Raw genomic sequence first — 14303 nt, forward strand, 5'->3', positions numbered from 1 at the left:
AACATATTACGGAAGGATATGATAGACTCCTTTGCACTCATCTCCATTTGCTGCTAATCATAATTTGGCAAGTAGAATTATTCCCATTTGGAGCTGTAGTATAGATGCCCAGTGCTTTAAAAAAAGAAAGAGAGAGGAGAAAAAGGAAATACAGAGGCACGTTTTACAAAATTAGAGGCGATGCAGAAAGACAGTTAACTCCAGCTACAGCGGTACCTTTACTAAGACCCATGCCAGCTCACTGCTGCTCTGCAAAGCTGGCTAGCCATAAATCCTGCAGTGCTTTCATAAGTGTGCATTCTGATTGACTTAAATACGTGTAACATTCACTATTCATTCACTGCTTTCACATCTCACGTTTCAAGGATGTATAATCACATCAGACCTCAGGAAATCAAGAGAGTGTCTAGGAGACTCTCAGGCCTGTAGCTGCCCCCAGAACATCCCCCAAGTGTTCAGACGATTATCAGAGTTTATTCTTGGGCCCCTTGAAATTTCTAACCTCATCTGAGGCTCCTGGTGGGTGGCCTGCCCTTCCTGCCACAGCAGCTCACCACCTGGGAAAAGAAGCCCTGGAGAGGCCACCCTCTTGAGGGCCTTGTAGCTCTGTCACATTAGAGTAATGTCAGGTCTTCATCCTTGGCAGTGGCGGTGGTTGGGTGCGGGGTGTTATGTGCATTGTGGGATGTTCACAGGTCCCTTGACCTCCATCTGCTAAATTCCAGTGATGCCCACACCACCCTACCCCCCACCAGGGCCCTAGCAGGTAAAATTATTCCCAGGTAAGAAGCACAGCCCTGGGCCCAGAGAACCTTTCCCTGTGATTCCAGTCTGAGTCCTGGAGGCATTCTCAGTATCCCCTATTCTGAGGTTTAGACGTGGAATGGACGGTCAAAGATTTCCAGTCACCTTCCCCCACCAATCACCCCTTGTCCACATGTCCTGCTTCTGTTCACGTCGTTGCCAGCACTCCCTCCACGCATGCGCTGTGCCCACTCTCTGCCCTGCCCACACTGTTGTCAGGGTCTGGTCCGTTTTTTTCTCCAAAAGCTTGCTTGCATCTCTCTCTTCTCTGTTCCTGTCACCATTCTTCAAACCAGCCTCTGTCATCTGTCACCGAGTCTATTGGAAAAGCCTCCACATAGGTCTCATCTCCTGTCTCCTGCTTCTCAGTCCCTCATTCACTTTGCCCCAGGGCCAGGTTCCTAAGTCAGACCAGACCCACCGCCGGAAGCCTTCGCTGGCTCCCTCTCCCGTGGCCAGTGGCAGGGGTCGGCAAGCTTTTTCTTGAAAGGGTTGGGTAGTAAACATTTTAGGCTTTGTGAACCAAATCAAAGATATTATATAAAGACTTATATAACCATTTAAAATAAAACCGCTTAAAAATGTAAAAGCCAGTCTTAGCTCACTGACTATAAAAAAGCAGGTGGCGAGCTGGATTTGGCCATGGGCTGCAGTTTGCCCGTCTGTGGCCTCGTCGATAAACGATGACCATTTATTCAGGCTGGTTGTGGCCCCTACTCCTCCTTGCCACCTTGTATCTTCTGTGCTTCCTGCGTGCCCTCACACGCAGCCTCTCCTCTCCTGGCGCCTCTGCCGAGCCCTTTCCTCACCTGGACGGCCCTTCCCGAGCCTCTTCTGCCTTTTGAAATCATACCCTCAAGACAAGCTCAGATGCCACCTCTTCTCTGAAACCACCCTGTTCCAAAAGGTCAGAGTTCAACCCTCTCGCCTCTGGGCTCCTTTTCCTTTGTCCCTCTGCTCTGGCACAGATTTCATCCTCTTTGCTTGCTAGCTACGTTCATGCTGAACTGCCTAGGAGGCTGTGAGCCTGCTGACAGTGGAGACCTTGCCCCTTCGTACCCCGGCTTTGCACCTTCCAAAGTGGAAGCACGGCAGGTAATGGCCCCTTGAGCCGGTATGTGAGCGTTTTATGTACATCTTCACCGACCTGTGAAGATATTATCATCTCCTCTTTGCATAGGAAGAATCTGAGCCCAGGAGACACTAAGTTCCCCAAGTTCACGCAGCTGCTAAATGGCAAAGCTGGAATCCAAACCAGGTCCCTCCGACGACAGAGCCTAGAGTCTAACCCTATCACAGGGAGTGGACAAAGGGCGGGGGTGCTGGATTGGGTGCCACCCCTCACCATGCACGTTTTACTTACTTACCTACAAGTAGCATTTAAATGTGACTCATTGAATTTTAGAATAACGTTGATCGGGTTCTGGCTGCCTGCCTGATCATGGAATAAAGACCACGTCTGAATTAATGACCGTCCGCTCCTGGGCTCCTGGAATCCTGTGCTCTTTGGGCCACTAACGGCAGTCTGAGTGTTCAGTATCTATTTTATAGGGATTTTTCCCTCGCGGAGACCCCTGATCATTTTGCTGGGAACTAGCTTTGAAATCCTGCAGTGAGAACTACTGGGATACCATTTTCAAACAGAGCTGGGCAAACCAGGAGAAACAAACAGAAAGAGGGTAATTCTAGTCTTGGAATTTATGAGCTTCCCTATCTAAGTTTAAATTTCAACTTTCTTTTGATCTTTGGGTTTATGGTGAGTTTTAATAGACTGTTCTTTTGAGACAGTCTCAGGAACTTAATATCTCTTTTCTCCTGCCACTAAGAAAGATAGTTAGACACCTTGTCCCCCACCTCTTCCGGCCGTGGGTAAGCTTTGTCTTCTATATAATTTAACTTAAATAGGGGCCGAAAGACGAAGACTGAGAACCATGACCTTCTACCCATTGCCAACAGTGTGGTCACAAAACACCCAGCAGTGCTGCCATCCATGTGTCACGTCTAAAGCAGCTAACCCGGAGTTCCCGAGTTCCCGTCGTGGCGCAGTGGAAACAAACCTGACTAGGAACTATGAGGTTGCGAGTTCGATCCCAGGCCTCGCTGAGTGGGTTAAGGATCCAGCATTGCCGTGAGCTGTGGTGTAGGTCGCAGACACAGCTCAGATCTGATGTTGCTGTGGCTGTAGCTCCGATTTGACCCCCTAGACTGGGAACCTCCATATGCTGCGGGTGTGGCCATAAAAAGCAAAAAATTAAAGCAGCTAATTCTACAAGCCACTGCAGGGAGTGACAGGTCATGGGTAAGCCCCGAGTTTCCTGAAGTGATGTGGGAACAGACAGGTGTCAGCCCCCTGTGGAGGAACCTCGGGGCAGACTTTTGGGCGGCCCCCCTCCTTCCCAGCTGACACACACAGTAGATAAATGTGCTAACAGTGGTGAGAGAAGAGAGACACTGTGAAGCTCTCTAGCCCTTCACCCCAGTGTTTAGAAGCCAAGTTCATCCTTAAAAGCGAACTTGCACTTAAGCTTGCAGGACACTTTGCGGGGCAAGGGAGGTCTCCAGGCACAGTCTTTACCTGTTTCTAACTCACCCCAGATGGAACCACAGCTGCTGCCATGCACAGTCCTGTGCCACATGGCTGGCTTTCTCTCTCCTCCACCTCTTCTCCTTGTGTGTTCGCCTCCACCCCTGGGCCTGACTCCCAGCAGTCTTTTTTTTTTTTTTAACCTTTCTAGGGCCGTACCGCAACATATGGAAGTTCCCAGGCTAGGGGTCTAATCAGAGCTGCACCTGCCAGCCTACACCACAGCCACAGCATCACAGGTTCCGAACCATGTCTGCAACTTACACCACAGCTCACAGCAACGCCAGATCCTTAACCCACTGAGCGAGACCAGGGATCAAACCCACGTCCTCATGGATACTAGTCGGGTTTTTGACTGCTGCACCACAACAGGAACTCCCCCAGCAGCCTTGCCTCTTGTTGTGTGGGGCAATTACTTCCAAACCTTGCAGCAGGAAAGACTGTGCAGCATCAGGTAATCCTCTCCCTCTCCTTTTCCTTCCACGTGTGATGGGAGCTATGTTTGCCAGCAGAGCCACTACCAGTGCCGGCTCAAAATAGTCTGTGGGTTTTTGTTGTGCTTTTTTTTTTTTAATTTCAGACCACAGTTTCTTTCTCCCAATATTGTTTTCTTGGGGTTTTGTTGTTGTTGTTGTTGTTGTTTCTGAGTGAGCTCTGAAAATCGACAGCAAAGAGGCCAGTTTGTTTAATTTAAATACACAGCAGCAAAATGAAGGTAATTGTCCACACAGGCCATCTGCTACCTGGCAGGTGTCCATGAGTCAGAGAGAGAGAAATGGAGACTAAAGTGTCTCCTTCTGTTGCCATGATAACCACTTAGCTCTGAGTTTTCGTTGGGGGTGGGGGTGGAGGGGATGCAGTGGACAGAGCTCCGGAAAGGGCATTGACTCTCAAAATCAGGCTTTTTGCCATAAACCTCTCTGGGCTTGATTACTTGCGTATCAAGGAGATTTTTAAAATTCATACCTGTTCCGTAAGGGAAAAAAAGGGAAGGAAATGGTTTTTATGGAGCCTGTACTGTGTGCCGGGCACCTGCTGAGGATGGCTGAGTGGCCAAGAACAGTGTCTATCGTTTTCTCCCTGCCAGAGTCCCCGCCTCTGCTCGCAGTGTCCTCAAGTCACCTTCTCTGGCACACTCGGTACCTGTGTTGGCTCCAGTATTAGATTTGTACTCTAGACAAAAGACTAAGTCGGAATCGCCGTTTTCTCCTTTTCCACGTTTCTCGCTCGCGTTGGAAATGATTGTATGTTCCTATCGAAGACCTCAGTTGACCTCGGCAGTGACAGTCCCGACGGATCCGTGTTCCTTCCGACGTCAGGAACGTGGTGCTGGGATCCCAGCGTGCTCAGGGCTCTCGCAGCAGGTTAAGGCAATGAGAAGACTCAGGTACCCATCTGAGCCTCGCTGCTCATTTATTTGCAACCTTGTGATGTCTCTAGGCCTCCGTCTCCTCAGATACAAATGAATGTCAGAGGGAAACACAGGCTGTTTTCCTGGAGTCACAAACCCTCTGAAACTATCAGCATAACTTCCAAGCTGTTTCTTGGAACAGGATACATGGATTTCTCAGGTTCTAAGTCTTTGATGATGTAGAAGAAGCGGAAGCGCCAGCAGACGAGAGAGCTTCTCAGACTGTGACATTTCTCTAGTTCTGTCTTTTGAGCAGAATTGTTTCCAACTACAAGAGACCTCTGTATTCAGAGAACCTGAGTTACAGGGCAATTATTGTGCTTAGTTGCTGGTGAGACACGTGACTGGCCTGTGCTGTGTTCAGGCCTTTGTTGTAGGCTGTAGGACAGCAAGGTCCCTCTGTCCTTGCACCAGGAAACCTTAAAACACCGAGGGGCGCGTGGTGACGCTTCCCCTGCCCTCTCCCGGCATCTGAGAGCCCAGAGGCGTGCGATTGCTTCTCCCCTCAGTGGACGGCTTATCCCCCCTTCCCAGAGCCACCTGACTGTCCTCCCACCCCTGCTGATTCCCGCGTGAGTCTCAGGTTCCCGTCAACCCTAGGTTCCAAGGGCAGTGCTCCCCCAGCCCCCTCCTGCGCGACTGAATCTAGGCGGTTGCTCTGAGGGCTGTGCTCACCTCTGCACGGGGAGGGCCTGCCTCAGCCCACAGCCCCTCTGGGCCTTGAGACGAGGTGCAGTCACTCAGTGCAGTGCCCCCGACTGCACTGACTTCAGCACGACTGTCCGGCGCAGACTCATCACACCTATCGGGGGCCAGGGGACGAGCAGGCCGCAGCAGCCGGGTTCAAGTGCCAGAAGTGCACTGTGTGCAGGGCTCTCCCCCAGCAGGGTGAGCGCCCCACGCTCCCGTCTGGACTTGGGTAATTAGAGGACAGCCCCACCCTCTGCCTCAGCAGCCTGTTCCCTGCGCCTCCTTCCAGGCAGCATCGCTGGGGTTGACTCCACTCGTGCCAAAGCTAAGTTAGGAGCAGAACGTGCCTTCTGGGACCCTGAGCTGGCTGCCGAGAGCCCTCGGAGGAGGACCCTCGGCTGACAGTGTGGTGAGACCAAAGCAGAGCCTTGATGACCTGGCGTTTCTGAGATGAGGTCACCTGGCAAAGGTCATAGATGGGTGAAGGTCACAGAATCAAGGGATTTTACAACTGAAAAATACTTGGCACGTCTTCTAGTTGATGCTGCTGCTCAGTTTGTAAATGAGACCGAACCCCAGGAAAAAAAATTTTTTTTTGTCTTTGTAGGGCTACAGCCAAAGCATATGGAGGTTCCCAGGCTAGGGGTCAACTCAGAGCTGTAGCTGCTAGCCTGCGCCACAGCCACAGCAACTCCATATCTGAGCCACGTCTGTGACCTACACCACAGCTCAGGCAACGCCGGATCCTTAACCCACTGAGCAAGGCCAGGGATCGATACTAGTCAGATTTGTTTCCGCTGAGCCACTACGGGAACTCCCGAACCCCAGCAAAATTAAAATCTGTGTGCCTCATGGTTGAAAGAAAAACCCAGGAGTTCCCACTGTGGCCCAGTGGGTTAGGAACCTGACATAGTGTCTGTGATTATCTGGGTTTAATCCCTGGCCTTGCTTAGTGGGCTGAGGATCTGCTACGTAACAACTTGCCCCAAACCTTAATGGCTTAGAAGAACAAACTTAATTTAAATTACTTTTTTATTGTTTTTATATTTTTTTTGCTTTTTAGAGCCACACCTGCTGCATATGGAAGTTCCCAGGCCAGGGGTGGAATCAGAGCTACAGCCACAGCAACTTGGGATCCAAGCCTCGTCTGCAGCCTACACCACAGATCACGGCCACACTGGATCCTTAACCCACTGAGTAAGGCCAGGGATCGAACCCACATCCTCATGGATACTAGTTGGGTTCGTAACCTGCTGAACCACAATGGGAACTCCCTAGAAGAACACATTTTACCTCATAGCGTCTGTGGGTCAGGAATCCAGGCGCTGTTGAGCTGGCTCCTCACAAGCCGAGGCTCAGGGCTCCTTACAAGCTTACAGTCACCTCAGGGCTCAACAGATCACATCGTTGTTGACAGGACTCCTCGTGAGTTGTTGGACTGAGAGGCCTCCGCTCGGTGCCGGCTGGGACCCCGCAAGCCACCCTCAGCTTCTTGCCTCGTGGGCCTCTCCGCGGGGCGGCTCTCAAGGTGGCAGCCGGCTTCGTTAGCGTGACCAGGGGAGAGAGCGAGAGGGCGTGTGTGGACGAGACAGACGTCACGGTCTTTTATGAACTGATCTCCGAAGGGGCGGCCCATTGGCCTGGTCCCCAGAAGCAGTCACCACGCCCGCCCCACATTCGGGGGAGGGGATTCCACACGAGGGCGGCTCCAGGGAGGGAGGGTGTCCCTGGAGGCCTCCTCAGTCGGCCGCCACATTTGGTGGCCTGGTGAAAGGATCTCACATAAAGCTTTATTGACGACAGTAGACTTCGTCCTCCCCGGAGAGCGCCGCCCACTCTGGCCGTGTTCCCACCTTCCGTTACACAGGGAAAGGGTCAGAAACTCGATCCCCCTCATTGTCACTTAACAGATACTTCTTAAGCCTTTGCACGTGGGAAGATACACTTGAGAGGCGCCACCACTGCCGTCCAGGGTTCCGAGGAGGTGACAGTGAGGCTGACAGCGGGAAGGCTGGTGGGAGCGGGTCAGACCACTCAGAGGCGGCAGCGCCCCTTTCAGGGCATTGAAAGGACTGCTGCCAGGCCTTCTGTTGGTGTCTGAACCGCCCAGGAGCAGTGCCAGTTGACCGTCCTTGCACCAGTGTATACTTCAGCCCAGGTCGGCCTGGCTCCAGGCCTTCCCGGCCCCTCCGCCCAGCCTGGCTGGTGTACACGCGTACAGGCTGCCTGTGACCTTCGCCTCTTCTCAGGGCCCTGGTGGGATTCACTGACCCACCAGGATGCCAAAGCAGCCTTGCTCCGAGGGACCCAGAATTCTCCCAGGGCTCCTGACAGCTCTGCCCTAGCATTGTTTTAATCCAACATGATCCTAAAGCCAAGGGCTAACGTTTGCGATCGCTGGGGAAATTGAGATCCCTTCGCAGTGGTCTGAGCTCTTCTCTCTCTACTGCTCTGAACAAAAAACAGCGTCAGCAGTCTGGTTTGTGTCTTCCTCTGAAGGCATGTCCTGGGCAGGGATCCCAGGACGGGGGTCTGATTATTTTCAAGCTGCTGGTGGGCAGTCGGTTTCATTTCCTCATCCTGGAGTTTTAGCCACATGTGCTGTCCACCCCTGTCCATTCCTCTTGCCTCCTCGCCCAGCGTCATTTTCCTGTTAAAATATTTGCATTTTCCTATTACAATAAAAAGGTTCAGTCTTGTGTTCCTAAAAAGCAACCTATTTGTTCATCTCCGCTCTCACCACTCAGGTGTTCAGTCTTCAGGCATCAGTGCCTGGCCTCAGTCTCACCGAGGAGATTTATTGAGTATTTGCCACGTGCTTAATGCTGGGTTGGCCCTCTGAGGCGATGACAAATAACTGTCATACAGTGAAGTGAATTTGAATTTCACAGGCCACATACTGAGGCAAAAAAAAAAAAAAAATCTTTAGCTGGCCTTAACTTCCCTCCTGAGCACTCCCTGCCCGAACCGGGCGTTTCTAGGCAAACTCTGAAGCCAGTTACCTCAGAGATTCTTCTTCCCCTTCCTGCAGCCCAAACGAGTGCAACACCTTGGGGACTAGGCTGGGTGCTTGTAGCATCAGTGAAGAGCGTCCACAGCTCCAAGTCAATCTGTGCTGAGGTCATCATGTCCTTCGCCTGTGGCCAGGGCTGATTCTCGCAGGTGGCACTCCCATTCCATGGCTGAGGCATCTGGGCTCCTGACTCCCCCAGCAGCCAAGGTCCACCCCGACTTCCCCGAGTCTTCAGCTCCTCTGTGATTGACAGACGCCTTTGGGCCTGTGGTATCAGACTGTGGTGAGTCATTGGCTGCTGGGGGTCCTCCCTTGAGGCTGCCCAGGCAACCCAAGAGGCAGCCTTTATTCGGTTCCCCTCAGCCCTGGGAAGGCCCAGGAAAGGCCCCTTCTGTTATCTCCTGCATCCCAAACCGCTGGCTCACGACTTCCCTGCAGAGCCAGGCGTCTGCATCAGACTTTCCTGCCTTCTCTGCACATTCTCTCACCTCTTTCCCAGCTTCCTTATCTAGTTTGGATTGGGGCTGAAACTGCAATAAGCACCTTCCTTACTGGCCGCCTGCTCATAAGCCTTTCCAAACTGGAATGAATTTTATGCTTTATTATTCACCCCTTCTCCCATAAAAATGGCCAAAAACCAGAGGGTGGTAATAATGATAGAGTAAAAGGTGAAGCTTGGGAATTTCCATCGTGGCTCAGCGGTCAGCGAACTCGACTAGCATCCATGAGGATGCGGGTTTGATCCCTGGCCTCACTCGCTGGGTCAAGGATCTGGCGTTGCGGTGAGCTGTGGTGTAGGTTGCAGATGTGGCTTGGATCCCACGTTGCTGTGGCTGTGGTGTTGCCCAGCGGCTACGATTCCGATTGGACCCCTGGCCTGGGAACCTCCATAGGCCACGGTTGCGACCCTAAAAAGACCAAAAAAAAAAAAAGTGAAGGTTTGCTTAAATACAATGATTAATATGTAATCATTTTATTTAGCCAAAACAGGACTTCCTGAGTTGTTTATAAACTAGTTGGGAAGAAAAGATATACCCTGAAAGAGTAAATAATAATAAAAGTTTTACAAGTTCCCTTGTGGTAGAGTGGGTTAAGGATCCGCGTTGACACAGCAGAGGCTCAGGTCACTGCTGTGGCGTAGGTTCAGTCCCCTGCCCAGGAATTTCCACATGCCACAGACACAGCTAAAAAGAAAAAAAAAAAAAAAAAAAGTTTTAAAGCCACTGACAAACACAGAATGTTTCACGAGATAGAACATGTTGAATTATCAATGGAAAACGGTTATAAAAGTTAGTAGTAAAAACAGCAAAAGGGGAGTTCCCGTCGTGGCGCAGTGGTTAACGAATCCGACTAGGAACCATGAGGTTGCAGGTTCGGTCCCTGCCCTTGCTCAGTGGGTTAACGATCCGGCGTTGCCGTGAGCTGTGGTGTAGGTTGCAGACGCGGCTCGGATCCCGCGTTGCTGTGGCTCTGGCATAGGCTGGCAGCTACAGCTCCAACTGGACCCCTAGCCTGGGAACTTCCATATGCCCCGGGAGCGGCCCAAGAAATAGCAACAACAACAACAACAACAAAAAAAAAAAGACAAAAATAAATAAATAAATAAATAAAAACAGCAAAAAGATTTTGTAGTCTTCAGAATAACCGCATTTTGTTAATTTATTCACCAGTCAATTGACTTTAGGGTTATTTCTACTTTCAACTATTGGGGGCATTCCCGTCGTGGCTCAGTGGTAAGGAACCCAGCTAGTATCTATGAGGACATGGGTTCGATCTCTGGCTCTACTCATCGGGTTGAGGATCTGGTGTGGAGGTGAGCTGTGGTGAAGGTCGCAGATGCGGCTTTGATCTGGCGTTGCTCTGGCTGTGGTGTAGGCTGGCAGCTGCAGCTCCAATTTGACCCCTAGCCTGGGAACTTCTAGGTGCTGTGGGTGGGGCCCTAAAAAGCAAAAAAAAAAAAAAAAAAAAGTAAATAAACTGTTGCTAATAAATATTTGTGTACAAGTTTTAGATGGGCATATGTTTGTATTTCTCTTGGGTACATACTTAGGAATGAAATTGTGGGTCATGTGGTAAGTTTACACTTAATATTTTAAGAAACTGCTAAAACTGTTTTCCAAAGTAGTTGTACCATTTTACAGTCCCATCAGCAATGTACAAGGGTTTCTGTTTCCACATCCTTGTTAGGTTTTTTTTTCTTCTTTTTTTGGTCTTTTTAGGGCAACACCCATGGCATATGGACATTCCCAGGCTAGGGGTCAAATACACCACAGCCACAGCCACAGCAACACGGGATCCAAGCCACATCTGCAACCTACACCACAGATCATGGCAACACCGGATCCTTAACCCACTGATCGAGGCCAGGGATAGAACCTGCACCCTCAAGGATGCCAGTCAGATTCATTTCCACTGACCCATGACAGGAACTCCCCCTTGTTAGCATTTTTGATTGTAGCTAATTCAGTGGGTGAGTGGCATCTCTTTGTGATTTCAGTTTTCATTTCCCTAATGAGTACATAAGTTGAGCATTTTTCATGTGATTTTTAGCCCGTTGGTACATCTTATTTCATTTGAGTCTTTGCCTGTTTTGTAAGTGGGTTGTCTGTTTTCTTATTCAGTTACAAGAACTCTTTCTAGGTTCTAGACACAGGTTTTGTTTATAGTTTGTTCTGGTTGTATTTCAGCTTAACTGAAGTATAATTGACATATAAAGTGGTAAGATATTTCAGGTATTCATTGTAGTGCTTTTACGACAGTGTGTTGCCAACTCTAGTCACCAGGTCACATTAGATCCTCAGACCTCATCTTATTGCTGAAAGTTTACACTTTTCCCAGCTCTCCCTGTTTCCCCCACCCTTCAGCCCCCGGCAACTGCTTTTTCTACTCTCAGTTTCTGAGTTTGGCTCTTTTTTTTTTAATTCCATATATAGATGATACTGTGCAGTATTTGTCTTTGTTTATAAATAACACAGCAGGATCTTCCTCTTTCCCATGGCTGAATAATATTCCTCTGTGCATATGTACCACGTCTTCTTCATCCATTCGTCTCTCGACGGGCACTTGGGGTATTTCCGTATCCTCGCTATTGTGACTAGCGCCACAGTGAACCAGGGGACACGGGAGTTCAGATGGCTCTTGAAGATTCTGTTTCCGCTGTCTTGGGATTCGTACCGAGAAGTGGGCTTGCTGGATCACGTGGTAGTTCTCTTTTTCGTTTTCCGAGGACCCTCCCTACTGTTTTGCCTGCGGGCTGCTCCAGTTTCCATTTCCACCGGCAGTGCCCACATGTTCCCGCTTCTCCGTGTCTCCGCCAGCACTTGTTACCCTTTGTCTTTTTGATGACGACCGTCTGAGCAGATGTGAGGTGGTGGCTCATGTGGGTTTGGTTTCCCTGGCGGCTCGTGCTGTTGAGCACCTCTTCATGTATACCTGTGGGCCGCTTGGGTGTCTTCCTTGGGAGAATGTCTATTCAGTTTGCCCATTTTTTAACCAGGCTGCTTTTTTTCACGACGGAGTTGTGTGAGTTCTTCAGATAGTGTAGCCATTAACTCCTTATCACACACATGACCTGCACATAGTCTCTCCTACTCGCTCGCTCGGTCGCCTTTGCATTCTATTGATAGTTTCTTTTGCTGGACAGAAGCTTTTTAGTTTTTAGGGGTCCCACATTATTTTGCTTTTGTCGCCTTTGCTTTTGGTGTCAAATCAAAAAGATCCTGCTGGAGATCCACAATTTCTTTATCAGAAATAAGTGGCAAGTATTTTTGCTCAGTCTGTGGCTTATTTTATTTTTCTTAGTGGTGTCTTTTTTATAGTCGTTCTATGGAGATATAATTCATATACCATACAATTCACCCTTTTAAAGTGCGGGTCGATGATTTTTAATACAGTTACAGAGCTGTGCAACCATCACCCTAATCAGTTGTAGAGCATTTCATCAACCCCAAAAAGAACCCCATACCCATTAGCCCTCAGTCCTCCTTCCCCCCAAGCCCTGCAGCCCCAGACACCACTAATTGACTTTCTGTCTGTATGGATTTACTTGTTCTGAATATTTCATATAAATGGAGTCAAACAGTAGGCAGTTGTTTGTATCTGGCTTCTTCTTTCGTTCAGCATAATATTTTCAGGATTCATCCATGTTGTAACATGTATCAGTACTTCATTCCTTTTTATTGCTTAATCACATTCCATTATTATAAATAAGAATGAAATATATACATAAATATATTGAGGTTGTGGGGGTTTGTTGTCGTTTGTTTGGGTTTTTGTTTTGGTTTTTTTTTTTTGTTTTTTTGGGGTTTTTTTTTTTGCTTTTTAGGGCCGCACTCACAGGATATGGAGGTTCCCAGGCTAGGGGTCCCATCAGAGCTGTAGCCGCCAGCCTACACCACTGCCACAGCAGTGCTGGATCCTTAACCCACTGAACGACGCCAGGGATGAGACCTGCATCCTCACGGATGCTAGTCAGACTCGTTAACCGCTGAGCTGCAACGGGAGCTCCATATATATGAATATATTTAAATCATTCATCAGTTGGACATTTGGATTTGTTTTCACTTTTTGGCTATTATATATAATGCTGCAGTGAACACTTGTATACAAGTTTTTGTGTGTACGTATGTTTTCATTTATCTCAGGTATATACATGTAGGAGTGGAATTGTGTTATATGTTACTCAGTGTTTAACCTTTTGATAAGTGCCAGACTATTTTTTAAAGCAGCTGCACTTTTTGCATTATATACCATCTACTTACGAGGGTTCCAATTTCTCCCCATCCTTGGCAGTACTTGTTATATTATCTGTCTTTTTTATCGTAGCCATCCTGATGGGTATGAAGTTGTGTAGCGTTGCAGTTTGGATCTGCCTTTCCCTAATGGCTGATAATATCAAGCATCTGTTCATGTGCTTATTGGACACTGGTTTATCTTCTTTGGAGAAATGTCTATTCAGATCCTTTTCCTATTTTTAAATTAGGTTGCCTGTCCTTCACTTGCTGAGTGTAATAGCTCTTTATATATTCTAGATATAAGGACCTTATCAAATAGATGATTTGCAAAAAATTTTCCCATCCACTAAGTTTTTTGCACTTTCTTAAAGGTGACCTTTGAAGAAAGTTTTTAATTTTGATGAAGTTCAATTTATATGTTTTGCTTTTGTAGTATATACTTTCCAGCTGTACTGCTTTTTAGAGAAAGGGCAGCAGAGGGTGGCATAGAGACTGGGGTTTTACTTGGAAGCAAAATGGGGAAGATATAAACCAAAGTGCAAATAAGCTCAAAGGAAGATAATTATCTTGTGGGCTATTATCTAAAAAGTCATTGTCTAAGTTTCTCAGTTTGTAGTTTTGTTCTTATATTTGATATAATCCACTTTACGTTGTTTTTTGTATACAATGTGAGGTAAGGATCTAAGTTCATATTTATCTGCATCATGGAAGGATCTCAAAAAGTATGTCAGGTGATGAAAGCAAATCGCAAGATGATATGTGCAGTATGATACCCCAGTCATGTAAAATTTGAAAGCATGAAATGTCATATATTACTCATAATTTCATATAAACTCATAGGTAAAAAGTTTCACATCCAAATCTTTGATAAAACTGGTAGTCCGAGTGGTCTTCAGACTTATCTGCAGTGTTTTCAGGTTGAGATAAATTCGACACAATGGTAACAGTTACCAGTGTGAGTGGTCTATTATGTTCAACTTTTTTTTTTTTTTTTTTTTGGCTTGTTAGGGCCCCATCTGTGGCACATGGAAGTTCCCAGGCTAGGGGTTGAATCAGAGCTGCAGCTGC

General features: G+C 48.2%; 1 protein-coding gene and 1 long non-coding RNA gene across 51 annotated transcripts in view; one reads left to right on the plus strand and one right to left on the minus strand.

The window, feature by feature from the left end:
- DTNB (dystrobrevin beta) overlaps positions 1-14303 on the plus strand; it is a 247992-nt gene that overhangs the window by 221915 nt on the left and 11774 nt on the right. The window lies entirely within an intron of this gene.
- Positions 2320-9713, minus strand: LOC146404925 (uncharacterized). Its single transcript, XR_014842516.1, has 3 exons — positions 9373-9713; positions 3649-6563; positions 2320-3602 (listed from the first exon to the last, which is right to left on the minus strand). It is a non-coding gene; the product is annotated as an uncharacterized LOC146404925 (long non-coding RNA).

This window comes from Sus scrofa, chromosome 3, assembly GCF_054392235.1.
Source record: "Sus scrofa isolate SSC_HxYL_T2T_F1_AM1 chromosome 3, Sscrofa_HxYL_maternal_Yorkshire_Landrace_v2.0, whole genome shotgun sequence".
Taxonomy (NCBI): domain Eukaryota; kingdom Metazoa; phylum Chordata; class Mammalia; order Artiodactyla; family Suidae; genus Sus; species Sus scrofa.